General features: G+C 41.9%; 55 non-coding genes and 6 pseudogenes across 55 annotated transcripts; all 61 read right to left on the bottom strand.

The window, feature by feature from the left end:
• Positions 1 to 404: 404 nt before the first annotated feature.
• Positions 405 to 523, bottom strand: LOC123737350 (uncharacterized; annotated as a pseudogene).
• A 139-nt stretch (positions 524 to 662) lies between these two features.
• LOC123737973 (5S ribosomal RNA) lies at positions 663 to 781 on the bottom strand. The gene has a single exon (XR_006767269.1). It is a non-coding gene; the product is annotated as a 5S ribosomal RNA (ribosomal RNA).
• Positions 782 to 920: 139 nt separating this feature from the next.
• Positions 921 to 1,039, bottom strand: LOC123737961 (5S ribosomal RNA). The gene has a single exon (XR_006767257.1). It is a non-coding gene; the product is annotated as a 5S ribosomal RNA (ribosomal RNA).
• Positions 1,040 to 1,177: 138 nt separating this feature from the next.
• Positions 1,178 to 1,296, bottom strand: LOC123737611 (5S ribosomal RNA). Its single transcript, XR_006766911.1, has one exon. It is a non-coding gene; the product is annotated as a 5S ribosomal RNA (ribosomal RNA).
• Positions 1,297 to 1,705: 409 nt separating this feature from the next.
• LOC123738005 (5S ribosomal RNA) lies at positions 1,706 to 1,824 on the bottom strand. Its single transcript, XR_006767299.1, has one exon. It is a non-coding gene; the product is annotated as a 5S ribosomal RNA (ribosomal RNA).
• A 409-nt stretch (positions 1,825 to 2,233) lies between these two features.
• Positions 2,234 to 2,352, bottom strand: LOC123737722 (5S ribosomal RNA). Its single transcript, XR_006767020.1, has one exon. It is a non-coding gene; the product is annotated as a 5S ribosomal RNA (ribosomal RNA).
• Positions 2,353 to 2,491: 139 nt separating this feature from the next.
• Positions 2,492 to 2,610, bottom strand: LOC123737610 (5S ribosomal RNA). The gene has a single exon (XR_006766910.1). It is a non-coding gene; the product is annotated as a 5S ribosomal RNA (ribosomal RNA).
• A 409-nt stretch (positions 2,611 to 3,019) lies between these two features.
• Positions 3,020 to 3,138, bottom strand: LOC123738003 (5S ribosomal RNA). Its single transcript, XR_006767298.1, has one exon. It is a non-coding gene; the product is annotated as a 5S ribosomal RNA (ribosomal RNA).
• A 409-nt stretch (positions 3,139 to 3,547) lies between these two features.
• Positions 3,548 to 3,665, bottom strand: LOC123737284 (5S ribosomal RNA). Its single transcript, XR_006766822.1, has one exon. It is a non-coding gene; the product is annotated as a 5S ribosomal RNA (ribosomal RNA).
• A 409-nt stretch (positions 3,666 to 4,074) lies between these two features.
• LOC123737246 (5S ribosomal RNA) lies at positions 4,075 to 4,193 on the bottom strand. The gene has a single exon (XR_006766784.1). It is a non-coding gene; the product is annotated as a 5S ribosomal RNA (ribosomal RNA).
• A 139-nt stretch (positions 4,194 to 4,332) lies between these two features.
• On the bottom strand, positions 4,333 to 4,451 carry LOC123737721 (5S ribosomal RNA). Its single transcript, XR_006767019.1, has one exon. It is a non-coding gene; the product is annotated as a 5S ribosomal RNA (ribosomal RNA).
• Positions 4,452 to 4,590: 139 nt separating this feature from the next.
• On the bottom strand, positions 4,591 to 4,709 carry LOC123737959 (5S ribosomal RNA). Its single transcript, XR_006767255.1, has one exon. It is a non-coding gene; the product is annotated as a 5S ribosomal RNA (ribosomal RNA).
• A 139-nt stretch (positions 4,710 to 4,848) lies between these two features.
• LOC123737801 (5S ribosomal RNA) lies at positions 4,849 to 4,967 on the bottom strand. The gene has a single exon (XR_006767099.1). It is a non-coding gene; the product is annotated as a 5S ribosomal RNA (ribosomal RNA).
• A 409-nt stretch (positions 4,968 to 5,376) lies between these two features.
• Positions 5,377 to 5,495, bottom strand: LOC123737398 (5S ribosomal RNA). Its single transcript, XR_006766846.1, has one exon. It is a non-coding gene; the product is annotated as a 5S ribosomal RNA (ribosomal RNA).
• Positions 5,496 to 5,634: 139 nt separating this feature from the next.
• Positions 5,635 to 5,753, bottom strand: LOC123737609 (5S ribosomal RNA). The gene has a single exon (XR_006766909.1). It is a non-coding gene; the product is annotated as a 5S ribosomal RNA (ribosomal RNA).
• A 408-nt stretch (positions 5,754 to 6,161) lies between these two features.
• On the bottom strand, positions 6,162 to 6,280 carry LOC123738002 (5S ribosomal RNA). The gene has a single exon (XR_006767297.1). It is a non-coding gene; the product is annotated as a 5S ribosomal RNA (ribosomal RNA).
• Positions 6,281 to 6,689: 409 nt separating this feature from the next.
• LOC123737387 (5S ribosomal RNA) lies at positions 6,690 to 6,808 on the bottom strand. Its single transcript, XR_006766845.1, has one exon. It is a non-coding gene; the product is annotated as a 5S ribosomal RNA (ribosomal RNA).
• A 139-nt stretch (positions 6,809 to 6,947) lies between these two features.
• LOC123737245 (5S ribosomal RNA) lies at positions 6,948 to 7,066 on the bottom strand. The gene has a single exon (XR_006766783.1). It is a non-coding gene; the product is annotated as a 5S ribosomal RNA (ribosomal RNA).
• A 139-nt stretch (positions 7,067 to 7,205) lies between these two features.
• LOC123737720 (5S ribosomal RNA) lies at positions 7,206 to 7,324 on the bottom strand. Its single transcript, XR_006767018.1, has one exon. It is a non-coding gene; the product is annotated as a 5S ribosomal RNA (ribosomal RNA).
• A 139-nt stretch (positions 7,325 to 7,463) lies between these two features.
• Positions 7,464 to 7,582, bottom strand: LOC123737958 (5S ribosomal RNA). Its single transcript, XR_006767254.1, has one exon. It is a non-coding gene; the product is annotated as a 5S ribosomal RNA (ribosomal RNA).
• Positions 7,583 to 7,721: 139 nt separating this feature from the next.
• On the bottom strand, positions 7,722 to 7,839 carry LOC123737217 (5S ribosomal RNA). The gene has a single exon (XR_006766756.1). It is a non-coding gene; the product is annotated as a 5S ribosomal RNA (ribosomal RNA).
• A 409-nt stretch (positions 7,840 to 8,248) lies between these two features.
• LOC123737956 (5S ribosomal RNA) lies at positions 8,249 to 8,367 on the bottom strand. Its single transcript, XR_006767253.1, has one exon. It is a non-coding gene; the product is annotated as a 5S ribosomal RNA (ribosomal RNA).
• Positions 8,368 to 8,506: 139 nt separating this feature from the next.
• LOC123737607 (5S ribosomal RNA) lies at positions 8,507 to 8,625 on the bottom strand. Its single transcript, XR_006766908.1, has one exon. It is a non-coding gene; the product is annotated as a 5S ribosomal RNA (ribosomal RNA).
• A 409-nt stretch (positions 8,626 to 9,034) lies between these two features.
• LOC123737800 (5S ribosomal RNA) lies at positions 9,035 to 9,153 on the bottom strand. The gene has a single exon (XR_006767098.1). It is a non-coding gene; the product is annotated as a 5S ribosomal RNA (ribosomal RNA).
• A 407-nt stretch (positions 9,154 to 9,560) lies between these two features.
• On the bottom strand, positions 9,561 to 9,679 carry LOC123737376 (5S ribosomal RNA). The gene has a single exon (XR_006766844.1). It is a non-coding gene; the product is annotated as a 5S ribosomal RNA (ribosomal RNA).
• Positions 9,680 to 9,818: 139 nt separating this feature from the next.
• LOC123737955 (5S ribosomal RNA) lies at positions 9,819 to 9,937 on the bottom strand. Its single transcript, XR_006767252.1, has one exon. It is a non-coding gene; the product is annotated as a 5S ribosomal RNA (ribosomal RNA).
• Positions 9,938 to 10,076: 139 nt separating this feature from the next.
• On the bottom strand, positions 10,077 to 10,194 carry LOC123737218 (5S ribosomal RNA). The gene has a single exon (XR_006766757.1). It is a non-coding gene; the product is annotated as a 5S ribosomal RNA (ribosomal RNA).
• A 139-nt stretch (positions 10,195 to 10,333) lies between these two features.
• LOC123737250 (5S ribosomal RNA) lies at positions 10,334 to 10,452 on the bottom strand. The gene has a single exon (XR_006766788.1). It is a non-coding gene; the product is annotated as a 5S ribosomal RNA (ribosomal RNA).
• Positions 10,453 to 10,861: 409 nt separating this feature from the next.
• Positions 10,862 to 10,980, bottom strand: LOC123737244 (5S ribosomal RNA). Its single transcript, XR_006766782.1, has one exon. It is a non-coding gene; the product is annotated as a 5S ribosomal RNA (ribosomal RNA).
• Positions 10,981 to 11,119: 139 nt separating this feature from the next.
• Positions 11,120 to 11,238, bottom strand: LOC123737718 (5S ribosomal RNA). Its single transcript, XR_006767016.1, has one exon. It is a non-coding gene; the product is annotated as a 5S ribosomal RNA (ribosomal RNA).
• A 139-nt stretch (positions 11,239 to 11,377) lies between these two features.
• On the bottom strand, positions 11,378 to 11,495 carry LOC123737459 (uncharacterized; annotated as a pseudogene).
• A 139-nt stretch (positions 11,496 to 11,634) lies between these two features.
• LOC123737203 (5S ribosomal RNA) lies at positions 11,635 to 11,753 on the bottom strand. The gene has a single exon (XR_006766742.1). It is a non-coding gene; the product is annotated as a 5S ribosomal RNA (ribosomal RNA).
• Positions 11,754 to 11,892: 139 nt separating this feature from the next.
• On the bottom strand, positions 11,893 to 12,011 carry LOC123737455 (uncharacterized; annotated as a pseudogene).
• Positions 12,012 to 12,420: 409 nt separating this feature from the next.
• LOC123737202 (5S ribosomal RNA) lies at positions 12,421 to 12,539 on the bottom strand. The gene has a single exon (XR_006766741.1). It is a non-coding gene; the product is annotated as a 5S ribosomal RNA (ribosomal RNA).
• A 139-nt stretch (positions 12,540 to 12,678) lies between these two features.
• Positions 12,679 to 12,797, bottom strand: LOC123737606 (5S ribosomal RNA). The gene has a single exon (XR_006766907.1). It is a non-coding gene; the product is annotated as a 5S ribosomal RNA (ribosomal RNA).
• Positions 12,798 to 13,206: 409 nt separating this feature from the next.
• LOC123737648 (5S ribosomal RNA) lies at positions 13,207 to 13,325 on the bottom strand. The gene has a single exon (XR_006766947.1). It is a non-coding gene; the product is annotated as a 5S ribosomal RNA (ribosomal RNA).
• Positions 13,326 to 13,734: 409 nt separating this feature from the next.
• Positions 13,735 to 13,853, bottom strand: LOC123737365 (5S ribosomal RNA). The gene has a single exon (XR_006766843.1). It is a non-coding gene; the product is annotated as a 5S ribosomal RNA (ribosomal RNA).
• Positions 13,854 to 13,992: 139 nt separating this feature from the next.
• LOC123737349 (uncharacterized) lies at positions 13,993 to 14,111 on the bottom strand (annotated as a pseudogene).
• A 139-nt stretch (positions 14,112 to 14,250) lies between these two features.
• On the bottom strand, positions 14,251 to 14,369 carry LOC123737717 (5S ribosomal RNA). Its single transcript, XR_006767015.1, has one exon. It is a non-coding gene; the product is annotated as a 5S ribosomal RNA (ribosomal RNA).
• A 139-nt stretch (positions 14,370 to 14,508) lies between these two features.
• LOC123737954 (5S ribosomal RNA) lies at positions 14,509 to 14,627 on the bottom strand. The gene has a single exon (XR_006767251.1). It is a non-coding gene; the product is annotated as a 5S ribosomal RNA (ribosomal RNA).
• Positions 14,628 to 14,766: 139 nt separating this feature from the next.
• Positions 14,767 to 14,885, bottom strand: LOC123737952 (5S ribosomal RNA). The gene has a single exon (XR_006767249.1). It is a non-coding gene; the product is annotated as a 5S ribosomal RNA (ribosomal RNA).
• A 139-nt stretch (positions 14,886 to 15,024) lies between these two features.
• On the bottom strand, positions 15,025 to 15,143 carry LOC123737058 (5S ribosomal RNA). The gene has a single exon (XR_006766598.1). It is a non-coding gene; the product is annotated as a 5S ribosomal RNA (ribosomal RNA).
• Positions 15,144 to 15,552: 409 nt separating this feature from the next.
• Positions 15,553 to 15,671, bottom strand: LOC123737354 (5S ribosomal RNA). Its single transcript, XR_006766842.1, has one exon. It is a non-coding gene; the product is annotated as a 5S ribosomal RNA (ribosomal RNA).
• A 139-nt stretch (positions 15,672 to 15,810) lies between these two features.
• Positions 15,811 to 15,929, bottom strand: LOC123737242 (5S ribosomal RNA). The gene has a single exon (XR_006766780.1). It is a non-coding gene; the product is annotated as a 5S ribosomal RNA (ribosomal RNA).
• Positions 15,930 to 16,068: 139 nt separating this feature from the next.
• Positions 16,069 to 16,187, bottom strand: LOC123737069 (5S ribosomal RNA). Its single transcript, XR_006766609.1, has one exon. It is a non-coding gene; the product is annotated as a 5S ribosomal RNA (ribosomal RNA).
• A 139-nt stretch (positions 16,188 to 16,326) lies between these two features.
• LOC123737343 (5S ribosomal RNA) lies at positions 16,327 to 16,445 on the bottom strand. Its single transcript, XR_006766841.1, has one exon. It is a non-coding gene; the product is annotated as a 5S ribosomal RNA (ribosomal RNA).
• Positions 16,446 to 16,584: 139 nt separating this feature from the next.
• On the bottom strand, positions 16,585 to 16,703 carry LOC123737347 (uncharacterized; annotated as a pseudogene).
• Positions 16,704 to 16,842: 139 nt separating this feature from the next.
• LOC123737716 (5S ribosomal RNA) lies at positions 16,843 to 16,961 on the bottom strand. The gene has a single exon (XR_006767014.1). It is a non-coding gene; the product is annotated as a 5S ribosomal RNA (ribosomal RNA).
• A 139-nt stretch (positions 16,962 to 17,100) lies between these two features.
• Positions 17,101 to 17,219, bottom strand: LOC123737951 (5S ribosomal RNA). The gene has a single exon (XR_006767248.1). It is a non-coding gene; the product is annotated as a 5S ribosomal RNA (ribosomal RNA).
• Positions 17,220 to 17,358: 139 nt separating this feature from the next.
• Positions 17,359 to 17,477, bottom strand: LOC123737950 (5S ribosomal RNA). Its single transcript, XR_006767247.1, has one exon. It is a non-coding gene; the product is annotated as a 5S ribosomal RNA (ribosomal RNA).
• A 139-nt stretch (positions 17,478 to 17,616) lies between these two features.
• Positions 17,617 to 17,735, bottom strand: LOC123737249 (5S ribosomal RNA). Its single transcript, XR_006766787.1, has one exon. It is a non-coding gene; the product is annotated as a 5S ribosomal RNA (ribosomal RNA).
• Positions 17,736 to 18,144: 409 nt separating this feature from the next.
• On the bottom strand, positions 18,145 to 18,263 carry LOC123737949 (5S ribosomal RNA). The gene has a single exon (XR_006767246.1). It is a non-coding gene; the product is annotated as a 5S ribosomal RNA (ribosomal RNA).
• A 139-nt stretch (positions 18,264 to 18,402) lies between these two features.
• LOC123737604 (5S ribosomal RNA) lies at positions 18,403 to 18,521 on the bottom strand. The gene has a single exon (XR_006766905.1). It is a non-coding gene; the product is annotated as a 5S ribosomal RNA (ribosomal RNA).
• A 409-nt stretch (positions 18,522 to 18,930) lies between these two features.
• Positions 18,931 to 19,049, bottom strand: LOC123737057 (5S ribosomal RNA). Its single transcript, XR_006766597.1, has one exon. It is a non-coding gene; the product is annotated as a 5S ribosomal RNA (ribosomal RNA).
• A 408-nt stretch (positions 19,050 to 19,457) lies between these two features.
• LOC123737201 (5S ribosomal RNA) lies at positions 19,458 to 19,576 on the bottom strand. The gene has a single exon (XR_006766740.1). It is a non-coding gene; the product is annotated as a 5S ribosomal RNA (ribosomal RNA).
• Positions 19,577 to 19,715: 139 nt separating this feature from the next.
• On the bottom strand, positions 19,716 to 19,834 carry LOC123737836 (5S ribosomal RNA). The gene has a single exon (XR_006767134.1). It is a non-coding gene; the product is annotated as a 5S ribosomal RNA (ribosomal RNA).
• Positions 19,835 to 19,973: 139 nt separating this feature from the next.
• Positions 19,974 to 20,092, bottom strand: LOC123737281 (5S ribosomal RNA). Its single transcript, XR_006766819.1, has one exon. It is a non-coding gene; the product is annotated as a 5S ribosomal RNA (ribosomal RNA).
• Positions 20,093 to 20,501: 409 nt separating this feature from the next.
• On the bottom strand, positions 20,502 to 20,620 carry LOC123737799 (5S ribosomal RNA). Its single transcript, XR_006767097.1, has one exon. It is a non-coding gene; the product is annotated as a 5S ribosomal RNA (ribosomal RNA).
• A 409-nt stretch (positions 20,621 to 21,029) lies between these two features.
• LOC123737412 (uncharacterized) lies at positions 21,030 to 21,138 on the bottom strand (annotated as a pseudogene).
• A 409-nt stretch (positions 21,139 to 21,547) lies between these two features.
• On the bottom strand, positions 21,548 to 21,666 carry LOC123737068 (5S ribosomal RNA). Its single transcript, XR_006766608.1, has one exon. It is a non-coding gene; the product is annotated as a 5S ribosomal RNA (ribosomal RNA).
• Positions 21,667 to 21,805: 139 nt separating this feature from the next.
• Positions 21,806 to 21,924, bottom strand: LOC123737286 (5S ribosomal RNA). The gene has a single exon (XR_006766824.1). It is a non-coding gene; the product is annotated as a 5S ribosomal RNA (ribosomal RNA).
• Positions 21,925 to 25,679: the final 3,755 nt, after the last annotated feature.

Genomic DNA, 25,679 nt, shown 5'->3' with positions numbered 1-25,679 from the left:
ACAATCTCTTGCTACAACATATATATTCAAAGTGAGTGTGATAAACAGACATTGCATTTTCACCAATTAGATAAGCAGCTTGAACTTTGTGTCACTGAAAAAGTAGAAGAAATTACAAACACTGTTCCCATCACTTTTTAGCACAGGTAGTTGGATAAAATACCAACTTTATTTCCTTTCATCATTTGAACAGGGCAAAGGAGCACAAAGCACACACAAGCTGCATTCAGCAACAATATTCTTGTTTGTCTTATAAATACAAGGCAGATGCTAATTGAAAACACAAGGAAATTTGATCCTATTAAAAAGGCAGGAAGCTGCATTTAGTCAATTCATCATTAAATGCTTACTACAAGGCAGTGTTGCTGATGAAATAGTGCAAGAGCACACCCTCGTGGACAAAATGCTTACAGCACCTGGTATTCCCAGGCGGTCTCCCATCCAAGTACTAACCAGGCACGACCCTGCTTAGCTTCCGAGATCAGACGAGATCGGGCTTACCCAGGCTGGTATGGCCGTGAGCGAGAAACAATCTCTTGCTACAACATATATAGTCAAAGTGAGTCTGATAAAACAGACATTTAGTCAATTCATCATTAAATGCTTACTACAAGGCAGTGTTGCTGATGAAATAGTGCAAGAGCACACCCTCGTGGACAAAATGCTTACAGCACCTGGTATTCCCAGGCGGTCTCCCATCCAAGTACTAACCAGGCCCGACCCTGCTTAGCTTCCGAGATCAGACGAGATCGGGCGTACCCAGGCTGATATGGCCGTAAGTGAGAAACAATCTCTTGCTACAACATATATAGTCAAAGTGAGTCTGATAAAACAGACATTTAGTCAATTCATCATTAAATGCTTACTACAAGGCAGTGTTGCTGATGAAATAGTGCAAGAGCACACCCTCGTGGACAAAATGCTTACAGCACCTGGTATTCCCAGGCGGTCTCCCATCCAAGTACTAACCAGGCACGACCCTGCTTAGCTTCCGAGATCAGACGAGATCGGGCGTACCCAGGCTGGTATGGCCGTAAGCGAGAAACAATCTCTTGCTACAACATATATAGTCAAAGTGAGTCGATAAAACAGACATTTAGTCAATTCATCATTAAATGCTTACTACAAGGCAGTGTTGCTGATGAAATAGTGCAAGAGCACACCCTCGTGGACAAAATGCTTACAGCACCTGGTATTCCCAGGCGGTCTCCCATCCAAGTACTAACCAGGCCCGACCCTGCTTAGCTTCCGAGATCAGACGAGATCGGGCGAACCCAGGCTGGTATGGCCGTAAGCGAGACACAATCTCTTGCTACAACATATATATTCAAAGTGAGTGTGATAAACAGACATTGCATTTTCACCAATTAGATAAGCAGCTTGAACTTTGTGTCACTGAAAAAGTAGAAGAAATTACAAACACTGTTCCCATCACTTTTTAGCACAGGTAGTTGGATAAAATACCAACTTTATTTCCTTTCATCATTTGAACAGGGCAAAGGAGCACAAAGCACACACAAGCTGCATTCAGCAACAATATTCTTGTTTGTCTTATAAATACAAGGCAGATGCTAATTGAAAACACAAGGAAATTTGATCCTATTAAAAAGGCAGGAAGCTGCATTTAGTCAATTCATCATTAAATGCTTACTACAAGGCAGTGTTGCTGATGAAATAGTGCAAGAGCACACCCTCGTGGACAAAATGCTTACAGCACCTGGTATTCCCAGGCGGTCTCCCATCCAAGTACTAAACAGGCCCGACCCTGCTTAGCTTCCGAGATCAGACGAGATCGGGCGTACCCAGGCTGGTATGGCCGTGAGCGAGAAACAATCTCTTGCTACAACATATATATTCAAAGTGAGTGTGATAAACAGACATTGCATTTTCACCAATTAGATAAGCAGCTTGAACTTTGTGTCACTGAAAAAGTAGAAGAAATTACAAACACTGTTCCCATCACTTTTTAGCACAGGTAGTTGGATAAAATACCAACTTTATTTCCTTTCATCATTTGAACAGGGCAAAGGAGCACAAAGCACACACAAGCTGCATTCAGCAACAATATTCTTGTTTGTCTTATAAATACAAGGCAGATGCTAATTGAAAACACAAGGAAATTTGATCCTATTAAAAAGGCAGGAAGCTGCATTTAGTCAATTCATCATTAAATGCTTACTACAAGGCAGTGTTGCTGATGAAATAGTGCAAGAGCACACCCTCGTGGACAAAATGCTTACAGCACCTGGTATTCCCAGGCGGTCTCCCATCCAAGTACTAACCAGGCCCGACCCTGCTTAGCTTCCGAGATCAGACGAGATCGGGCGTACCCAGGCTGATATGGCCGTAAGCGAGAAACAATCTCTTGCTACAACATATATAGTCAAAGTGAGTCTGATAAAACAGACATTTAGTCAATTCATCATTAAATGCTTACTACAAGGCAGTGTTGCTGATGAAATAGTGCAAGAGCACACCCTCGTGGACAAAATGCTTACAGCACCTGGTATTCCCAGGCGGTCTCCCATCCAAGTACTAACCAGGCCCGACCCTGCTTAGCTTCCGAGATCAGACGAGATCGGGCGAACCCAGGCTGGTATGGCCGTAAGCGAGACACAATCTCTTGCTACAACATATATATTCAAAGTGAGTGTGATAAACAGACATTGCATTTTCACCAATTAGATAAGCAGCTTGAACTTTGTGTCACTGAAAAAGTAGAAGAAATTACAAACACTGTTCCCATCACTTTTTAGCACAGGTAGTTGGATAAAATACCAACTTTATTTCCTTTCATCATTTGAACAGGGCAAAGGAGCACAAAGCACACACAAGCTGCATTCAGCAACAATATTCTTGTTTGTCTTATAAATACAAGGCAGATGCTAATTGAAAACACAAGGAAATTTGATCCTATTAAAAAGGCAGGAAGCTGCATTTAGTCAATTCATCATTAAATGCTTACTACAAGGCAGTGTTGCTGATGAAATAGTGCAAGAGCACACCCTCGTGGACAAAATGCTTACAGCACCTGGTATTCCCAGGCGGTCTCCCATCCAAGTACTAAACAGGCCCGACCCTGCTTAGCTTCCGAGATCAGACGAGATCGGGCGTACCCAGGCTGGTATGGCCGTGAGCGAGAAACAATCTCTTGCTACAACATATATATTCAAAGTGAGTGTGATAAACAGACATTGCATTTTCACCAATTAGATAAGCAGCTTGAACTTTGTGTCACTGAAAAAGTAGAAGAAATTACAAACACTGTTCCCATCACTTTTTAGCACAGGTAGTTGGATAAAATACCAACTTTATTTCCTTTCATCATTTGAACAGGGCAAAGGAGCACAAAGCACACACAAGCTGCATTCAGCAACAATATTCTTGTTTGTCTTATAAATACAAGGCAGATGCTAATTGAAAACACAAGGAAATTTGATCCTATTAAAAAGGCAGGAAGCTGCATTTAGTCAATTCATCATTAAATGCTTACTACAAGGCAGTGTTGCTGATGAAATAGTGCAAGAGCACACCCTCGTGGACAAAATGCTTACAGCACCTGGTATTCCCAGGCGGTCTCCCATCCAAGTACTAACCAGGCCCGACCCTGCTTAGCTTCCGAGATCAGACGAGATCGGGCGAACCCAGGCTGGTATGGCCGTAGCGAGACACAATCTCTTGCTACAACATATATATTCAAAGTGAGTGTGATAAACAGACATTGCATTTTCACCAATTAGATAAGCAGCTTGAACTTTGTGTCACTGAAAAAGTAGAAGAAATTACAAACACTGTTCCCATCACTTTTTAGCACAGGTAGTTGGATAAAATACCAACTTTATTTCCTTTCATCATTTGAACTGGGCAAAGGAGCACAAAGCACACACAAGCTGCATTCAGCAACAATATTCTTGTTTGTCTTATAAATACAAGGCAGATGCTAATTGAAAACACAAGGAAATTTGATCCTATTAAAAAGGCAGGAAGCTGCATTTAGTCAATTCATCATTAAATGCTTACTACAAGGCAGTGTTGCTGATGAAATAGTGCAAGAGCACACCCTCGTGGACAAAATGCTTACAGCACCTGGTATTCCCAGGCGGTCTCCCATCCAAGTACTAACCAGGCACGACCCTGCTTAGCTTCCGAGATCAGACGAGATCGGGCTTACCCAGGCTGGTATGGCCGTAAGCGAGAAACAATCTCTTGCTACAACATATATAGTCAAAGTGAGTCTGATAAAACAGACATTTAGTCAATTCATCATTAAATGCTTACTACAAGGCAGTGTTGCTGATGAAATAGTGCAAGAGCACACCCTCGTGGACAAAATGCTTACAGCACCTGGTATTCCCAGGCGGTCTCCCATCCAAGTACTAACCAGGCCCGACCCTGCTTAGCTTCCGAGATCAGACGAGATCGGGCGTACCCAGGCTGATATGGCCGTAAGCGAGAAACAATCTCTTGCTACAACATATATAGTCAAAGTGAGTCTGATAAAACAGACATTTAGTCAATTCATCATTAAATGCTTACTACAAGGCAGTGTTGCTGATGAAATAGTGCAAGAGCACACCCTCGTGGACAAAATGCTTACAGCACCTGGTATTCCCAGGCGGTCTCCCATCCAAGTACTAACCAGGCACGACCCTGCTTAGCTTCCGAGATCAGACGAGATCGGGCGTACCCAGGCTGGTATGGCCGTAAGCGAGAAACAATCTCTTGCTACAACATATATAGTCAAAGTGAGTCTGATAAAACAGACATTTAGTCAATTCATCATTAAATGCTTACTACAAGGCAGTGTTGCTGATGAAATAGTGCAAGAGCACACCCTCGTGGACAAAATGCTTACAGCACCTGGTATTCCCAGGCGGTCTCCCATCCAAGTACTAACCAGGCCCGACCCTGCTTAGCTTCCGAGATCAGACGAGATCGGGCGTACCCAGGCTGGTATGGCCGTGAGCGAGAAACAATCTCTTGCTACAACATATATATTCAAAGTGAGTGTGATAAAACAGACATTGCATTTTCACCAATTAGATAAGCAGCTTGAACTTTGTGTCACTGAAAAAGTGAAGAAATTACAAACACTGTTCCCATCACTTTTTAGCACAGGTAGTTGGATAAAATACCAACTTTATTTCCTTTCATCATTTGAACAGGGCAAAGGAGCACAAAGCACACACAAGCTGCATTCAGCAACAATATTCTTGTTTGTCTTATAAATACAAGGCAGATGCTAATTGAAAACACAAGGAAATTTGATCCTATTAAAAAGGCAGGAAGCTGCATTTAGTCAATTCATCATTAAATGCTTACTACAAGGCAGTGTTGCTGATGAAATAGTGCAAGAGCACACCCTCGTGGACAAAATGCTTACAGCACCTGGTATTCCCAGGCGGTCTCCCATCCAAGTACTAACCAGGCCCGACCCTGCTTAGCTTCCGAGATCAGACGAGATCGGGCGTACCCAGGCTGGTATGGCCGTAAGCGAGAAACAATCTCTTGCTACAACATATATAGTCAAAGTGAGTCTGATAAAACAGACATTTAGTCAATTCATCATTAAATGCTTACTACAAGGCAGTGTTGCTGATGAAATAGTGCAAGAGCACACCCTCGTGGACAAAATGCTTACAGCACCTGGTATTCCCAGGCGGTCTCCCATCCAAGTACTAACCAGGCCCGACCCTGCTTAGCTTCCGAGATCAGACGAGATCGGGCGAACCCAGGCTGGTATGGCCGTAAGCGAGACACAATCTCTTGCTACAACATATATATTCAAAGTGAGTGTGATAAACAGACATTGCATTTTCACCAATTAGATAAGCAGCTTGAACTTTGTGTCACTGAAAAAGTAGAAGAAATTACAAACACTGTTCCCATCACTTTTTAGCACAGGTAGTTGGATAAAATACCAACTTTATTTCCTTTCATCATTTGAACAGGGCAAAGGAGCACAAAGCACACACAAGCTGCATTCAGCAACAATATTCTTGTTTGTCTTATAAATACAAGGCAGATGCTAATTGAAAACACAAGGAAATTTGATCCTATTAAAAGGCAGGAAGCTGCATTTAGTCAATTCATCATTAAATGCTTACTACAAGGCAGTGTTGCTGATGAAATAGTGCAAGAGCACACCCTCGTGGACAAAATGCTTACAGCACCTGGTATTCCCAGGCGGTCTCCCATCCAAGTACTAAACAGGCCCGACCCTGCTTAGCTTCCGAGATCAGACGAGATCGGGCGTACCCAGGCTGGTATGGCCGTGAGCGAGAAACAATCTCTTGCTACAACATATATATTCAAAGTGAGTGTGATAAACAGACATTGCATTTTCACCAATTAGATAAGCAGCTTGAACTTTGTGTCACTGAAAAAGTAGAAGAAATTACAAACACTGTTCCCATCACTTTTTAGTACAGGTAGTTGGATAAAATACCAACTTTATTTCCTTTCATCATTTGAACAGGGCAAAGGAGCACAAAGCACACACAAGCTGCATTCAGCAACAATATTCTTGTTTGTCTTATAAATACAAGGCAGATGCTAATTGAAAACACAAGGAAATTTGATCCTATTAAAAAGGCAGGAAGCTGCATTTAGTCAATTCATCATTAAATGCTTACTACAAGGCAGTGTTGCTGATGAAATAGTGCAAGAGCACACCCTCGTGGACAAAATGCTTACAGCACCTGGTATTCCCAGGCGGTCTCCCATCCAAGTACTAACCAGGCCCGACCCTGCTTAGCTTCCGAGATCAGACGAGATCGGGCGTACCCAGGCTGGTATGGCCGTAAGCGAGAAACAATCTCTTGCTACAACATATATAGTCAAAGTGAGTCTGATAAATCAGACATTTAGTCAATTCATCATTAAATGCTTACTACAAGGCAGTGTTGCTGATGAAATAGTGCAAGAGCACACCCTCGTGGACAAAATGCTTACAGCACCTGGTATTCCCAGGCGGTCTCCCATCCAAGTACTAACCAGGCACGACCCTGCTTAGCTTCCGAGATCAGACGAGATCGGGCTTACCCAGGCTGGTATGGCCGTAAGCGAGAAACAATCTCTTGCTACAACATATATAGTCAAAGTGAGTCTGATAAAACAGACATTTAGTCAATTCATCATTAAATGCTTACTACAAGGCAGTGTTGCTGATGAAATAGTGCAAGAGCACACCCTCGTGGACAAAATGCTTACAGCACCTGGTATTCCCAGGCGGTCTCCCATCCAAGTACTAACCAGGCCCGACCCTGCTTAGCTTCCGAGATCAGACGAGATCGGGCGTACCCAGGCTGATATGGCCGTAAGCGAGAAACAATCTCTTGCTACAACATATATAGTCAAAGTGAGTCTGATAAAACAGACATTTAGTCAATTCATCATTAAATGCTTACTACAAGGCAGTGTTGCTGATGAAATAGTGCAAGAGCACACCCTCGTGGACAAAATGCTTACAGCACCTGGTATTCCCAGGCGGTCTCCCATCCAAGTACTAACCAGGCACGACCCTGCTTAGCTTCCGAGATCAGACGAGATCGGGCGTACCCAGGCTGGTATGGCCGTAAGCGAGAAACAATCTCTTGCTACAACATATATAGTCAAAGTGAGTCTGATAAAACAGACATTTAGTCAATTCATCATTAAATGCTTACTACAAGGCAGTGTTGCTGATGAAATAGTGCAAGAGCACACCCTCGTGGACAAAATGCTTACAGCACCTGGTATTCCCAGGCGGTCTCCCATCCAAGTACTAACCAGGCCCGACCCTGCTTAGCTTCCGAGATCAGACGAGATCGGGCGTACCCAGGCTGGTATGGCCGTAGCGAGAAACAATCTCTTGCTACAACATATATATTCAAAGTGAGTGTGATAAACAGACATTGCATTTTCACCAATTAGATAAGCAGCTTGAACTTTGTGTCACTGAAAAAGTAGAAGAAATTACAAACACTGTTCCCATCACTTTTTAGCACAGGTAGTTGGATAAAATACCAACTTTATTTCCTTTCATCATTTGAACAGGGCAAAGGAGCACAAAGCACACACAAGCTGCATTCAGCAACAATATTCTTGTTTGTCTTATAAATACAAGGCAGATGCTAATTGAAAACACAAGGAAATTTGATCCTATTAAAAAGGCAGGAAGCTGCATTTAGTCAATTCATCATTAAATGCTTACTACAAGGCAGTGTTGCTGATGAAATAGTGCAAGAGCACACCCTCGTGGACAAAATGCTTACAGCACCTGGTATTCCCAGGCGGTCTCCCATCCAAGTACTAACCAGGCACGACCCTGCTTAGCTTCCGAGATCAGACGAGATCGGGCGTACCCAGGCTGGTATGGCCGTAAGCGAGAAACAATCTCTTGCTACAACATATATAGTCAAAGTGAGTCAGATAAAACAGACATTTAGTCAATTCATCATTAAATGCTTACTACAAGGCAGTGTTGCTGATGAAATAGTGCAAGAGCACACCCTCGTGGACAAAATGCTTACAGCACCTGGTATTCCCAGGCGGTCTCCCATCCAAGTACTAACCAGGCCCGACCCTGCTTAGCTTCCGAGATCAGACGAGATCGGGCGAACCCAGGCTGGTATGGCCGTAAGCGAGACACAATCTCTTGCTACAACATATATATTCAAAGTGAGTGTGATAAACAGACATTGCATTTTCACCAATTAGATAAGCAGCTTGAACTTTGTGTCACTGAAAAAGTAGAAGAAATTACAAACACTGTTCCCATCACTTTTTAGCACAGGTAGTTGGATAAAATACAAACTTTATTTCCTTTCATCATTTGAACAGGGCAAAGGAGCACAAAGCACACACAAGCTGCATTCAGCAACAATATTCTTGTTTGTCTTATAAATACAAGGCAGATGCTAATTGAAAACACAAGGAAATTTGATCCTATTAAAAAGGCAGGAAGCTGCATTTAGTCAATTCATCATTAAATGCTTACTACAAGGCAGTGTTGCTGATGAAATAGTGCAAGAGCACACCCTCGTGGACAAAATGCTTACAGCACCTGGTATTCCCAGGCGGTCTCCCATCCAAGTACTAACCAGGCCCGACCCTGCTTAGCTTCCGAGATCAGACGAGATCGGGCGTACCCAGGCTGGTATGGCCGTGAGCGAGAAACAATCTCTTGCTACAACATATATATTCAAAGTGAGTGTGATAAACAGACATTGCATTTTCACCAATTATAAGCAGCTTGAACTTTGTGTCACTGAAAAAGTAGAAGAAATTACAAACACTGTTCCCATCACTTTTTAGCACAGGTAGTTGGATAAAATACCAACTTTATTTCCTTTCATCATTTGAACAGGGCAAAGGAGCACAAAGCACACACAAGCTGCATTCAGCAACAATATTCTTGTTTGTCTTATAAATACAAGGCAGATGCTAATTGAAAACACAAGGAAATTTGATCCTATTAAAAAGGCAGGAAGCTGCATTTAGTCAATTCATCATTAAATGCTTACTACAAGGCAGTGTTGCTGATGAAATAGTGCAAGAGCACACCCTCGTGGACAAAATGCTTACAGCACCTGGTATTCCCAGGCGGTCTCCCATCCAAGTACTAACCAGGCCCGACCCTGCTTAGCTTCCGAGATCAGACGAGATCGGGCGTACCCAGGCTGGTATGGCCGTAAGCGAGAAACAATCTCTTGCTACAACATATATAGTCAAAGTGAGTCTGATAAAACAGACATTTAGTCAATTCATCATTAAATGCTTACTACAAGGCAGTGTTGCTGATGAAATAGTGCAAGAGCACACCCTCGTGGACAAAATGCTTACAGCACCTGGTATTCCCAGGCGGTCTCCCATCCAAGTACTAACCAGGCACGACCCTGCTTAGCTTCCGAGATCAGACGAGATCGGGCGTACCCAGGCTGGTATGGCCGTAAGCGAGAAACAATCTCTTGCTACAACATATATAGTCAAAGTGAGTCTGATAAAACAGACATTTAGTCAATTCATCATTAAATGCTTACTACAAGGCAGTGTTGCTGATGAAATAGTGCAAGAGCACACCCTCGTGGACAAAATGCTTACAGCACCTGGTATTCCCAGGCGGTCTCCCATCCAAGTACTAACCAGGCACGACCCTGCTTAGCTTCCGAGATCAGACGAGATCGGGCGTACCCAGGCGGTATGGCCGTAAGCGAGAAACAATCTCTTGCTACAACATATATAGTCAAAGTGAGTCAGATAAAACAGACATTTAGTCAATTCATCATTAAATGCTTACTACAAGGCAGTGTTGCTGATGAAATAGTGCAAGAGCACACCCTCGTGGACAAAATGCTTACAGCACCTGGTATTCCCAGGCGGTCTCCCATCCAAGTACTAACCAGGCCGGACCCTGCTTAGCTTCCGAGATCAGACGAGATCGGGCGTACCCAGGCTGGTATGGCCGTGAGCGAGAAACAATCTCTTGCTACAACATATATATTCAAAGTGAGTGTGATAAACAGACATTGCATTTTCACCAATTAGATAAGCAGCTTGAACTTTGTGTCACTGAAAAAGTAGAAGAAATTACAAACACTGTTCCCATCACTTTTTAGCACAGGTAGTTGGATAAAATACCAACTTTATTTCCTTTCATCATTTGAACAGGGCAAAGGAGCACAAAGCACACACAAGCTGCATTCAGCAACAATATTCTTGTTTGTCTTATAAATACAAGGCAGATGCTAATTGAAAACACAAGGAAATTTGATCCTATTAAAAAGGCAGGAAGCTGCATTTAGTCAATTCATCATTAAATGCTTACTACAAGGCAGTGTTGCTGATGAAATAGTGCAAGAGCACACCCTCGTGGACAAAATGCTTACAGCACCTGGTATTCCCAGGCGGTCTCCCATCCAAGTACTAACCAGGCACGACCCTGCTTAGCTTCCGAGATCAGACGAGATCGGGCTTACCCAGGCTGGTATGGCCGTAAGCGAGAAACAATCTCTTGCTACAACATATATAGTCAAAGTGAGTCTGATAAAACAGACATTTAGTCAATTCATCATTAAATGCTTACTACAAGGCAGTGTTGCTGATGAAATAGTGCAAGAGCACACCCTCGTGGACAAAATGCTTACAGCACCTGGTATTCCCAGGCGGTCTCCCATCCAAGTACTAACCAGGCCCGACCCTGCTTAGCTTCCGAGATCAGACGAGATCGGGCGTACCCAGGCTGATATGGCCGTAAGCGAGAAACAATCTCTTGCTACAACATATATAGTCAAAGTGAGTCTGATAAAACAGACATTTAGTCAATTCATCATTAAATGCTTACTACAAGGCAGTGTTGCTGATGAAATAGTGCAAGAGCACACCCTCGTGGACAAAATGCTTACAGCACCTGGTATTCCCAGGCGGTCTCCCATCCAAGTACTAACCAGGCACGACCCTGCTTAGCTTCCGAGATCAGACGAGATCGGGCGTACCCAGGCTGGTATGGCCGTGGCGAGAAACAATCTCTTGCTACAACATATATAGTCAAAGTGAGTCAGATAAAACAGACATTTAGTCAATTCATCATTAAATGCTTACTACAAGGCAGTGTTGCTGATGAAATAGTGCAAGAGCACACCCTCGTGGACAAAATGCTTACAGCACCTGGTATTCCCAGGCGGTCTCCCATCCAAGTACTAACCAGGCACGACCCTGCTTAGCTTCCGAGATCAGACGAGATCGGGCGTACCCAGGCTGGTATGGCCGTGAGCGAGAAACAATCTCTTGCTACAACATATATAGTCAAAGTGAGTCTGATAAAACAGACATTTAGTCAATTCATCATTAAATGCTTACTACAAGGCAGTGTTGCTGATGAAATAGTGCAAGAGCACACCCTCGTGGACAAAATGCTTACAGCACCTGGTATTCCCAGGCGGTCTCCCATCCAAGTACTAACCAGGCCGGACCCTGCTTAGCTTCCGAGATCAGCCTAGATCGTGTGTACCCAGGCTGGTATGGCCGTAAGCGAGAAACAATCTCTTGCTACAACATATATATTCAAAGTGAGTGTGATAAACAGACATTGCATTTTCACCAATTAGATAAGCAGCTTGAACTTTGTGTCACTGAAAAAGTAGAAGAAATTACAAACACTGTTCCCATCACTTTTTAGCACAGGTAGTTGGATAAAATACCAACTTTATTTCCTTTCATCATTTGAACAGGGCAAAGGAGCACAAAGCACACACAAGCTGCATTCAGCAACAATATTCTTGTTTGTCTTATAAATACAAGGCAGATGCTAATTGAAAACACAAGGAAATTTGATCCTATTAAAAAGGCAGGAAGCTGCATTTAGTCAATTCATCATTAAATGCTTACTACAAGGCAGTGTTGCTGATGAAATAGTGCAAGAGCACACCCTCGTGGACAAAATGCTTACAGCACCTGGTATTCCCAGGCGGTCTCCCATCCAAGTACTAACCAGGCACGACCCTGCTTAGCTTCCGAGATCAGACGAGATCGGGCGTACCCAGGCTGGTATGGCCGTGAGCGAGAAACAATCTCTTGCTACAACATATATAGTCAAAGTGAGTCAGATAAAACAGACATTTAGTCAATTCATCATTAAATGCTTACTACAAGCCAGTGTTGCTGATGAAATAGTGCAAGAGCACACCCTCGTGGACAAAATGCTTACAGCACCTGGTATTCCCAGGCGGTCTCCCATCCAAGTACTAACCAGGCCCGACCCTGCTTAGCTTCCGAGATCAGACGAGATCGGGCGAACCCAGGCTGGTATGGCCGTAAGCGAGACACAATCTCTTGCTACAACATATATATTCAAAGTGAGTGTGATAAACAGACATTGCATTTTCACCAATTAGATAAGCAGCTTGAACTTTGTGTCACTGAAAAAGTAGAAGAAATTACAAACACTGTTCCCATCACTTTTTAGCACAGGTAGTTGGATAAAATACCAACTTTATTTCCTTTCATCATTTGAACAGGGCAAAGGAGCACAAAGCACACACAAGCTGCATTCAGCAACAATATTCTTGTTTGTCTTATAAATACAAGGCAGATGCTAATTGAAAACACAAGGAAATTTGATCCTATTAAAAAGGCAGGAAGCTGCATTTAGTCAATTCATCATTAAATGCTTACTACAAGGCAGTGTTGCTGATGAAATAGTGCAAGAGCACACCCTCGTGGACAAAATGCTTACAGCACCTGGTATTCCCAGGCGGACTCCCATCCAAGTACTAACCAGGCCCGACCCTGCTTAGCTTCCGAGATCAGACGAGATCGGGAGTACCCAGGCTGGTATGGCCGTAAGCGAGAAACAATCTCTTGCTACAACATATATATTCAAAGTGAGTGTGATAAACAGACATTGCATTTTCACCAATTAGATAAGCAGCTTGAACTTTGTGTCACTGAAAAAGTAGAAGAAATTACAAACACTGTTCCCATCACTTTTTAGCACAGGTAGTTGGATAAAATACCAACTTTATTTCCTTTCATCATTTGAACAGGGCAAAGGAGCACAAAGCACACACAAGCTGCATTCAGCAACAATATTCTTGTTTGTCTTATAAATACAAGGCAGATGCTAATTGAAAACACAAGGAAATTTGATCCTATTAAAAAGGCAGGAAGCTGCATTTAGTCAATTCATCATTAAATGCTTACTACAAGGCAGTGTTGCTGATGAAATAGTGCAAGAGCACACCCTCGTGGACAAAATGCTTACAGCACCTGGTATTCCCAGGCGGTCTCCCATCCAAGTACTAACCAGGCCCGACCCTGCTTAGCTTCCGAGATCAGACGAGATCGGGCGTACCCAGGCTGGTATGGCCGTAAGCGAGAAACAATCTCTTGCTACAACATATATAGTCAAAGTGAGTCTGATAAAACAGACATTTAGTCAATTCATCATTAAATGCTTACTACAAGGCAGTGTTGCTGATGAAATAGTGCAAGAGCACACCCTCGTGGACAAAATGCTTACAGCACCTGGTATTCCCAGGCGGTCTCCCATCCAAGTACTAACCAGGCACGACCCTGCTTAGCTTCCGAGATCAGACGAGATCGGGCTTACCCAGGCTGGTATGGCCGTGAGCGAGAAACAATCTCTTGCTACAACATATATAGTCAAAGTGAGTCTGATAAAACAGACATTTAGTCAATTCATCATTAAATGCTTACTACAAGGCAGTGTTGCTGATGAAATAGTGCAAGAGCACACCCTCGTGGACAAAATGCTTACAGCACCTGGTATTCCCAGGCGGTCTCCCATCCAAGTACTAACCAGGCCCGACCCTGCTTAGCTTCCGAGATCAGACGAGATCGGGCGTACCCAGGCTGATATGGCCGTAAGCGAGAAACAATCTCTTGCTACAACATATATAGTCAAAGTGAGTCTGATAAAACAGACATTTAGTCAATTCATCATTAAATGCTTACTACAAGGCAGTGTTGCTGATGAAATAGTGCAAGAGCACACCCTCGTGGACAAAATGCTTACAGCACCTGGTATTCCCAGGCGGTCTCCCATCCAAGTACTAACCAGGCACGACCCTGCTTAGCTTCCGAGATCAGACGAGATCGGGCGTACCCAGGCTGGTATGGCCGTAAGCGAGAAACAATCTCTTGCTACAACATATATAGTCAAAGTGAGTCAGATAAAACAGACATTTAGTCAATTCATCATTAAATGCTTACTACAAGGCAGTGTTGCTGATGAAATAGTGCAAGAGCACACCCTCGTGGACAAAATGCTTACAGCACCTGGTATTCCCAGGCGGTCTCCCATCCAAGTACTAACCAGGCACGACCCTGCTTAGCTTCCGAGATCAGACGAGATCGGGCGTACCCAGGCTGGTATGGCCGTAAGCGAGAAACAATCTCTTGCTACAACATATATAGTCAAAGTGAGTCTGATAAAACAGACATTTAGTCAATTCATCATTAAATGCTTACTACAAGGCAGTGTTGCTGATGAAATAGTGCAAGAGCACACCCTCGTGGACAAAATGCTTACAGCACCTGGTATTCCCAGGCGGTCTCCCATCCAAGTACTAACCAGGCCGGACCCTGCTTAGCTTCCGAGATCAGACGAGATCGGGCGTACCCAGGCTGGTATGGCCGTAAGCGAGAAACAATCTCTTGCTACAACATATATATTCAAAGTGAGTGTGATAAACAGACATTGCATTTTCACCAATTAGATAAGCAGCTTGAACTTTGTGTCACTGAAAAAGTAGAAGAAATTACAAACACTGTTCCCATCACTTTTTAGCACAGGTAGTTGGATAAAATACCAACTTTATTTCCTTTCATCATTTGAACAGGGCAAAGGAGCACAAAGCACACACAAGCTGCATTCAGCAACAATATTCTTGTTTGTCTTATAAATACAAGGCAGATGCTAATTGAAAACACAAGGAAATTTGATCCTATTAAAAAGGCAGGAAGCTGCATTTAGTCAATTCATCATTAAATGCTTACTACAAGGCAGTGTTGCTGATGAAATAGTGCAAGAGCACACCCTCGTGGACAAAATGCTTACAGCACCTGGTATTCCCAGGCGGTCTCCCATCCAAGTACTAACCAGGCCCGACCCTGCTTAGCTTCCGAGATCAGACGAGATCGGGCGTACCCAGGCTGGTATGGCCGTAAGCGAGAAACAATCTCTTGCTACAACATATATAGTCAAAGTGAGTCTGATAAAACAGACATTTAGTCAATTCATCATTAAATGCTTACTACAAGGCAGTGTTGCTGATGAAATAGTGCAAGAGCACACCCTCGTGGACAAAATGCTTACAGCACCTGGTATTCCCAGGCGGTCTCCCATCCAAGTACTAACCAGGCACGACCCTGCTTAGCTTCCGAGATCAGACGAGATCGGGCTTACCCAGGCTGGTATGGCCGTAAGCGAGAAACAATCTCTTGCTACAACATATATAGTCAAAGTGAGTCTGATAAAACAGACATTTAGTCAATTCATCATTAAATGCTTACTACAAGGCAGTGTTGCTGATGAAATAGTGCAAGAGCACACCCTCGTGGACAAAATGCTTACAGCACCTGGTATTCCCAGGCGGTCTCCCATCCAAGTACTAACCAGGCCCGACCCTGCTTAGCTTCCGAGATCAGACGAGATCGGGCGTACCCAGGCTGATATGGCCGTGAGCGAGAAACAATCTCTTGCTACAACATATATAGTCAAAGTGAGTCTGATAAAACAGACATTTAGTCAATTCATCATTAAATGCTTACTACAAGGCAGTGTTGCTGATGAAATAGTGCAAGAGCACACCCTCGTGGACAAAATGCTTACAGCACCTGGTATTCCCAGGCGGTCTCCCATCCAAGTACTAACCAGGCCCGACCCTGCTTAGCTTCCGAGATCAGACGAGATCGGGCGTACCCAGGCTGGTATGGCCGTAAGCGAGAAACAATCTCTTGCTACAACATATATAGTCAAAGTGAGTCTGATAAAACAGACATTTAGTCAATTCATCATTAAATGCTTACTACAAGGCAGTGTTGCTGATGAAATAGTGCAAGAGCACACCCTCGTGGACAAAATGCTTACAGCACCTGGTATTCCCAGGCGGTCTCCCATCCAAGTACTAACCAGGCACGACCCTGCTTAGCTTCCGAGATCAGACGAGATCGGGCTTACCCAGGCTGGTATGGCCGTAGGCGAGAAACAATCTCTTGCTACAACATATATAGTCAAAGTGAGTCTGATAAAACAGACATTTAGTCAATTCATCATTAAATGCTTACTACAAGGCAGTGTTGCTGATGAAATAGTGCAAGAGCACACCCTCGTGGACAAAATGCTTACAGCACCTGGTATTCCCAGGCGGTCTCCCATCCAAGTACTAACCAGGCCCGACCCTGCTTAGCTTCCGAGATCAGACGAGATCGGGCGTACCCAGGCTGATATGGCCGTAAGCGAGAAACAATCTCTTGCTACAACATATATAGTCAAAGTGAGTCTGATAAAACAGACATTTAGTCAATTCATCATTAAATGCTTACTACAAGGCAGTGTTGCTGATGAAATAGTGCAAGAGCACACCCTCGTGGACAAAATGCTTACAGCACCTGGTATTCCCAGGCGGTCTCCCATCCAAGTACTAACCAGGCACGACCCTGCTTAGCTTCCGAGATCAGACGAGATCGGGCGTACCCAGGCTGGTATGGCCGTAAGCGAGAAACAATCTCTTGCTACAACATATATAGTCAAAGTGAGTCAGATAAAACAGACATTTAGTCAATTCATCATTAAATGCTTACTACAAGGCAGTGTTGCTGATGAAATAGTGCAAGAGCACACCCTCGTGGACAAAATGCTTACAGCACCTGGTATTCCCAGGCGGTCTCCCATCCAAGTACTAACCAGGCACGACCCTGCTTAGCTTCCGAGATCAGACGAGATCGGGCGTACCCAGGCTGGTATGGCCGTAAGCGAGAAACAATCTCTTGCTACAACATATATAGTCAAAGTGAGTCTGATAAAACAGACATTTAGTCAATTCATCATTAAATGCTTACTACAAGGCAGTGTTGCTGATGAAATAGTGCAAGAGCACACCCTCGTGGACAAAATGCTTACAGCACCTGGTATTCCCAGGCGGTCTCCCATCCAAGTACTAACCAGGCCGGACCCTGCTTAGCTTCCGAGATCAGACGAGATCGGGCGTACCCAGGCTGGTATGGCCGTGAGCGAGAAACAATCTCTTGCTACAACATATATATTCAAAGTGAGTGTGATAAACAGACATTGCATTTTCACCAATTAGATAAGCAGCTTGAACTTTGTGTCACTGAAAAAGTAGAAGAAATTACAAACACTGTTCCCATCACTTTTTAGCACAGGTAGTTGGATAAAATACCAACTTTATTTCCTTTCATCATTTGAACAGGGCAAAGGAGCACAAAGCACACACAAGCTGCATTCAGCAACAATATTCTTGTTTGTCTTATAAATACAAGGCAGATGCTAATTGAAAACACAAGGAAATTTGATCCTATTAAAAAGGCAGGAAGCTGCATTTAGTCAATTCATCATTAAATGCTTACTACAAGGCAGTGTTGCTGATGAAATAGTGCAAGAGCACACCCTCGTGGACAAAATGCTTACAGCACCTGGTATTCCCAGGCGGTCTCCCATCCAAGTACTAACCAGGCACGACCCTGCTTAGCTTCCGAGATCAGACGAGATCGGGCGTACCCAGGCTGGTATGGCCGTAAGCGAGAAACAATCTCTTGCTACAACATATATAGTCAAAGTGAGTCTGATAAAACAGACATTTAGTCAATTCATCATTAAATGCTTACTACAAGGCAGTGTTGCTGATGAAATAGTGCAAGAGCACACCCTCGTGGACAAAATGCTTACAGCACCTGGTATTCCCAGGCGGTCTCCCATCCAAGTACTAACCAGGCCCGACCCTGCTTAGCTTCCGAGATCAGACGAGATCGGGCGAACCCAGGCTGGTATGGCCGTAAGCGAGACACAATCTCTTGCTACAACATATATATTCAAAGTGAGTGTGATAAACAGACATTGCATTTTCACCAATTAGATAAGCAGCTTGAACTTTGTGTCACTGAAAAGGTAGAAGAAATTACAAACACTGTTCCCATCACTTTTTAGCACAGGTAGTTGGATAAAATACCAACTTTATTTCCTTTCATCATTTGAACAGGGCAAAGGAGCACAAAGCACACACAAGCTGCATTCAGCAACAATATTCTTGTTTGTCTTATAAATACAAGGCAGATGCTAATTGAAAACACAAGGAAATTTGATCCTATTAAAAAGGCAGGAAGCTGCATTTAGTCAATTCATCATTAAATGCTTACTACAAGGCAGTGTTGCTGATGAAATAGTGCAAGAGCACACCCTCGTGGACAAAATGCTTACAGCACCTGGTATTCCCAGGCGGTCTCCCATCCAAGTACTAACCAGGCCCGACCCTGCTTAGCTTCCGAGATCGGACGAGATCGGGCGTACCCAGGATGGTATGGCCGTAAGCGAGAAACAATCTCTTGCTACAACATATATATTCAAAGTGAGTGTGATAAACAGACATTGCATTTTCACCAATTAGATAAGCAGCTTGAACTTTGTGTCACTGAAAAAGTAGAAGAAATTACAAACACTGTTCCCATCACTTTTTAGCACAGGTAGTTGGATAAAATACCAACTTTATTTCCTTTCATCATTTGAACAGGGCAAAGGAGCACAAAGCACACACAAGCTGCATTCAGCAACAATATTCTTGTTTGTCTTATAAATACAAGGCAGATGCTAATTGAAAACACAAGGAAATTTGATCCTATAAAAAGGCAGGAAGCTGCATTTAGTCAATTCATCATTAAATGCTTACTACAAGGCAGTGTTGCTGATGAAATAGTGCAAGAGCACACCCTCGTGGACAAAATGCTTACAGCACCTGGTATTCCCAGGCGGTCTCCCATCCAAGTACTAACCAGGCACGACCCTGCTTAGCTTCCGAGATCAGACGAGATCGGGCGTACCCAGGCTGGTATGGCCGTGAGCGAGAAACAATCTCTTGCTACAACATATATAGTCAAAGTGAGTCTGATAAAACAGACATTTAGTCAATTCATCATTAAATGCTTACTACAAGGCAGTGTTGCTGATGAAATAGTGCAAGAGCACACCCTCGTGGACAAAATGCTTACAGCACCTGGTATTCCCAGGCGGTCTCCCATCCAAGTACTAACCAGGCCCGACCCTGCTTAGCTTCCGAGATCAGACGAGATCGGGCGTACCCAGGCAGATATGGCCGTAAGCGAGAAACAATCTCTTGCTACAACATATATAGTCAAAGTGAGTCTGATAAAACATACATTTAGTCAATTCATCATTAAATGCTTAATACAAGGCAGTGTTGCTGATGAAATAGTGCAAGAGCACACCCTCGTGGACAAAATGCTTACAGCACCTGGTATTCCCAGGCGGTCTCCCATCCAAGTACTAACCAGGCACGACCCTGCTTAGCTTCCGAGATCAGACGAGATCGGGAGTACCCAGGCTGGTATGGCCTTAAGCGAGAAACAATCTCTTGCTACAACATATATATTCAAAGTGAGTGTGATAAACAGACATTGCATTTTCACCAATTAGATAAGCAGCTTGAACTTTGTGTCACTGAAAAAGTAGAAGAAATTACAAACACTGTTCCCATCACTTTTTAGCACAGGTAGTTGGATAAAATACCAACTTTATTTCCTTTCATCATTTGAACAGGGCAAAGGAGCACAAAGCACACACAAGCTGCATTCAGCAACAATATTCTTGTTTGTCTTATAAATACAAGGCAGATGCTAATTGAAAACACAAGGAAATTTGATCCTATTAAAAAGGCAGGAAGCTGCATTTAGTCAATTCATCATTAAATGCTTACTACAAGGCAGTGTTGCTGATGAAATAGTGCAAGAGCACACCCTCGTGGACAAAATGCTTACAGCACCTGGTATTCCCAGGCGGTCTCCCATCCAAGTACTAACCAGGCCCGACCCTGCTTAGCTTCCGAGATCAGACGAGATCGGGCGTACCCAGGCTGGTATGGCCGTGAGCGAGAAACAATCTCTTGCTACAACATATATATTCAAAGTGAGTGTGATAAACAGACATTGCATTTTCACCAATTAGATAAGCAGCTTGAACTTTGTGTCACTGAAAAAGTAGAAGAAATTACAAACACTGTTCCCATCACTTTTTAGCACAGGTAGTTGGATAAAATACCAACTTTACTTCCTTTCATCATTTGAACAGGGCAAAGGAGCACAAAGCACACACAAGCTGCATTCAGCAACAATATTCTTGTTTGTCTTATAAATACAAGGCAGATGCTAATTGAAAACACAAGGAAATTTGATCCTATTAAAAAGGCAGGAAGCTGCATTTAGTCAATTCATCATTAAATGCTTACTACAAGGCAGTGTTGCTGATGAAATAGTGCAAGAGCACACCCACGTGGACAAAATGCTTACAGCACCTGGTATTCCCATGGGGTCTCCCATCCAAGTACTAACCAGGCCCGACCCTGCTTAGCTTCCGAGATCGGGCGTACCCAGGCTGGTATGGCCGTAAGCGAGAAACAATCTCTTGCTACAACATATATATTCAAAGTGAGTGTGATAAACAGACATTGCATTTTCACCAATTAGATAAGCAGCTTGAACTTTGTGTCACTGAAAAAGTAGAAGAAATTACAAACACTGTTCCCATCACTTTTTAGCACAGGTAGTTGGATAAAATACCAACTTTATTTCCTTTCATCATTTGAACAGGGCAAAGGAGCACAAAGCACACACAAGCTGCATTCAGCAACAATATTCTTGTTTGTCTTATAAATACAAGGCAGATGCTAATTGAAAACACAAGGAAATTTGATCCTATTAAAAAGGCAGGAAGCTGCATTTAGTCAATTCATCATTAAATGCTTACTACAAGGCAGTGTTGCTGATGAAATAGTGCAAGAGCACACCCTCGTGGACAAAATGCTTACAGCACCTGGTATTCCCAGGCGGTCTCCCATCCAAGTACTAACCAGGCCCGACCCTGCTTAGCTTCCGAGATCAGACGAGATCGGGCGTACCCAGGCTGATATGGCCGTGAGCGAGAAACAATCTCTTGCTACAACATATATAGTCAAAGTGAGTCTGATAAAACAGACATTTAGTCAATTCATCATTAAATGCTTACTACAAGGCAGTGTTGCTGATGAAATAGTGCAAGAGCACACCCTCGTGGACAAAATGCTTACAGCACCTGGTATTCCCAGGCGGTCTCCCATCCAAGTACTAACCAGTCCCGACCCTGCTTAGCTTCCGAGATCAGACGAGATCGGGCGTACCCAGGCTGACATGGCCGTAAGCGAGAAACAATCTCTTGCTACAACATATATAGTCAAAGTGAGTCTGATAAAACAGACATTTAGTCAATTCATCATTAAATGCTTACTACAAGGCAGTGTTGCTGATGAAATAGTGCAAGAGCACACCCTCGTGGACAAAATGCTTACAGCACCTGGTATTCCCAGGCGGTCTCCCATCCAAGTACTAACCAGGCCCGACCCTGCTTAGCTTCCGAGATCAGACGAGATCGGGCGTACCTTTTTTTATCTTTTATTATGAAAAAAACACATAATATTTACAATATTCAAACAATAATAATAAAAAGGATGAACAATTCATCCTTTTACAAAACCAAAAAAGAAAAGAAAATAAAACCAATTAAAAAACACAATCATCCACTAAAACCAATTAATAATTAAAAGCAAGTTTTCCATTTTGATCAATTTCGATAGAAGTGCTCCCCCACACAAACAGTTTTTCAAAATTACATCCTCCATATTTATATATTAGTTCAATATCTTTCTCTAAAATACTTTTAAATAAAACCTCCACACTCACAATTTTCCCTTCATAATGTCCTAAATTCCTTCTTTGTCTTACAGCGTATCTAGCATGGCTAAGAACAAAATTCATCAAATTAATATTAAAAACTTTGCTTTTTCCATTTATACCAAATAGAAACAACCTCCTCCACTCAACCCCATTTACAATATCTTCTCCCCAATGTTGTTCTAAAAGCCCCTTTATAAACTCATGAAACCCTTGTAATCTACTACATTCAATAAAAAAGTGCATAAAATTTTCCACCTCTGTACCACAAATATCACATTCTCTTTTAATGTCTCTATTTATTTGATGTAAGACCACGTTCGTAAAAATCCTATTATGTTTCAATTTAAAATCATTATCTTCACATTCTATAGAATTATATTTGACATTGACATTCTTCCATATTGATTTTACATCTATATTTACAAATACCCTAGACCACACTTTTTCTGAAGCAGGAGCTTTTATCTCTCTTAAAATACATTTTTCATAAATCTTTTTAACTTTCAAACCTGATAAAACATGTTTCTCCCCATTACTTTCATAATATAAAACCGGTAAACCCTTAGCTCTCTCAACCACCTCTGTATTTATTAAAAGCACCCATTCTTCAGGAATACACCCTAAAATTCTCTTATACATATTTTCTATTGTAGTTTTACTTATTTCATCTTCTACTTCACAAACATTATCATAAATCGCTTGTACAGTAAGAAACCCTGGAATGACCTCGTATAAAATATCCCCAATCTGTCTCATCCCAGCCCTCATAAAATATTTACAAAACAACATCTTATTATTATATTGTATCTTGGGATTTAAGAAAATTGGCTGATTTAAAATATTGTCTAAAATGGTACACTCATAATAAATATTTGGTAAAAACTCCCCCCAAGCTTCAAACACTTCTCTATAAAACAATGGTATATTCACTTAACATTTCTTTTTTCATGCACATCAATAAACCATTGTCCCCCATCCTCCCAACCTCCTGCAAATACTCCTTAAAAATCTTTTCCATCCATAATCTAGTTCACCATATAAATATTTCCGTACCATTTTAACTCTAATTGCTTTTTTCCTTACATTTAAATCCACCAACTTCAAACCCCCCTCCTCATATCCTGCAATCAATGTTTTAAAAGAAATTTTCGCTCCTTTCCCATCCCATAAAAAATCAACTAAAATCGTATTCATTTCAGATAAAACCCATTCTGGTACATCTAAAACGTTCATGACATGAATAAAAATTGACATCAGCAAGGAATTTACAACAATTACTTTCCCTTTTAATTTCAAAGCCCTCCCCCTCCACATATTTACTACCTTCCTAACTTTATTTATAACCCCACTCCATGTCAGATCCCTAGCTTCTTGTTCCTTCACCCCTAAAAACACACCTAACACCTTAAAATAATCATTTACCACCTTAAAAGGAAAAGTCCCCTCATTATTCTTCCCAACATACATTATTACTGACTTCTCCATATTCACTTTAGCTCCTAAGGCTTTCTCATATACTTTAAAACACTCCATCACCCTTTTAACACTTCCCTCATCTCTGACTGTAATTGTGGTATCGTCTGCATATTGATGAATTAAACTAAAACCTCCTTGCGGAGTCTCTACACAATTTATAAAATGATCTTTTTTAAGGTATGCCGCTAAGGGTTCTACCGATAAAACAAACAATAAAGCTGATAAAGGGCACCCCTGTCTCACTGACCTCTCAAGAATAAAAGAATCTGTTAAAACCCCATTACATTTAACCCTACTTTTAGCCTTTCTATATAATAATTTTATCCATCTTATTATACCATTTCCAAACCCATACTTTTCCAGTACCCTAAACATAAAATCATGTTCCACCCTGTCAAAAGCTTTATTAAAATCTATACTTAAAACAATCCCCCCATCTTGTCACTATTCATTTTATTTATCACATCTCTAAGTGTAGTTATGGTATCTGCTATATCTCTTCCAGGCACACTATAATTTTGTGTAGGTGCTATAATATCATTTAAAACCATCTTCATCCTATTTGCCAGTATCTTAGCTAAAATCTTATAATCTGAGTTTAATAAACTAATTGGCCTATAATTTTCTAGTTTCAGTTTGCTCCCCTTATTTTTATATAAAATCGATATCAGCCCTGTCACCATGGAATCTGAAACAGTATCATTGTCTTCCATATATTGATATACTTCTAATAAAATAGGTGCTAAAATACTTTCATACATTTTATAAAACTCTGCAATTAGTCCATCTACTCCAGGACTTTTATTTATTTGTAAACCCTTAATTGCATCTTTCACTTCATCCATTGTTATCTTCCTATCACACATTTGCTTATCTTCAACACCAATTTGCACATCCACACTACTTAAAATCTCTTTTACACACCCCTCATCCACCTCCCCTTTCTTAAATAAATCCTTATAAAAATTCTGTACAGTTTCTAATATTTCAACATAATCATTTACCACTTCACCCTTTACATTTTCAATCTCACTAATATATGATTTCGTCTGTTTAGTTTTTTCTAAACCAAGAAAAAACGAGGTACATTTCTCCCCTTCTAAAACATATTTTGCCCTACTTCTAATAATTGCACCCTTACACTTCTCTATTTCACATTTGCTCAATTTTGCTTTTAAATCTAAAAACCTTTCAATAGTATAATCAGGATCACTATCACATTTCTTCATTTCTTCATTCAATTTTGTTCTTAAATAATTTTCTGCTCTTATCATCCTACTCCTCTTCTTCCTTGCATATCTAATACTAAAAACTTTTATTTTTTCCTTAACATTTTCCCACCACTTGCACTTATCATTCCCTTTTGCTTATCCTCCATTTCATCTTCTATCAAAGATTTAAGTTGTTTCCCGTATTCCTCATCACCTAGATACCCTGCATTCATACACCATATTCCCCCCTTTCCTTTCCTTATCTAACCCCACCGAAAATGTTAACCCAGCATGATCACTAAAAGTTGTAAAAATATATTTAATATCCTTCATAAAATTCCTTAACCCTTCATTTACTAAAACCAAATCTATCCGTGTCTGTTTCAATTCCCCTAAAACCACCTGCCTTCTAGAAAATTCTCTCTTATTCGGATTCTCCTCCCTCCATATATCAATTAAATTGTTTTCAACCATCATCTTCCTTAAAACCCCCCTAGATACGTCACTTCTAAAAATAGCTCCCCTTGTCATATCTAG

This window comes from Salmo salar, unplaced genomic scaffold (assembly GCF_905237065.1).
Source record: "Salmo salar unplaced genomic scaffold, Ssal_v3.1, whole genome shotgun sequence".
NCBI lineage: Eukaryota > Metazoa > Chordata > Actinopteri > Salmoniformes > Salmonidae > Salmo > Salmo salar.
The sequence above is the reverse complement of the archived record's forward strand: the minus strand, read 5'-3'. Positions and strand labels throughout refer to the sequence as shown.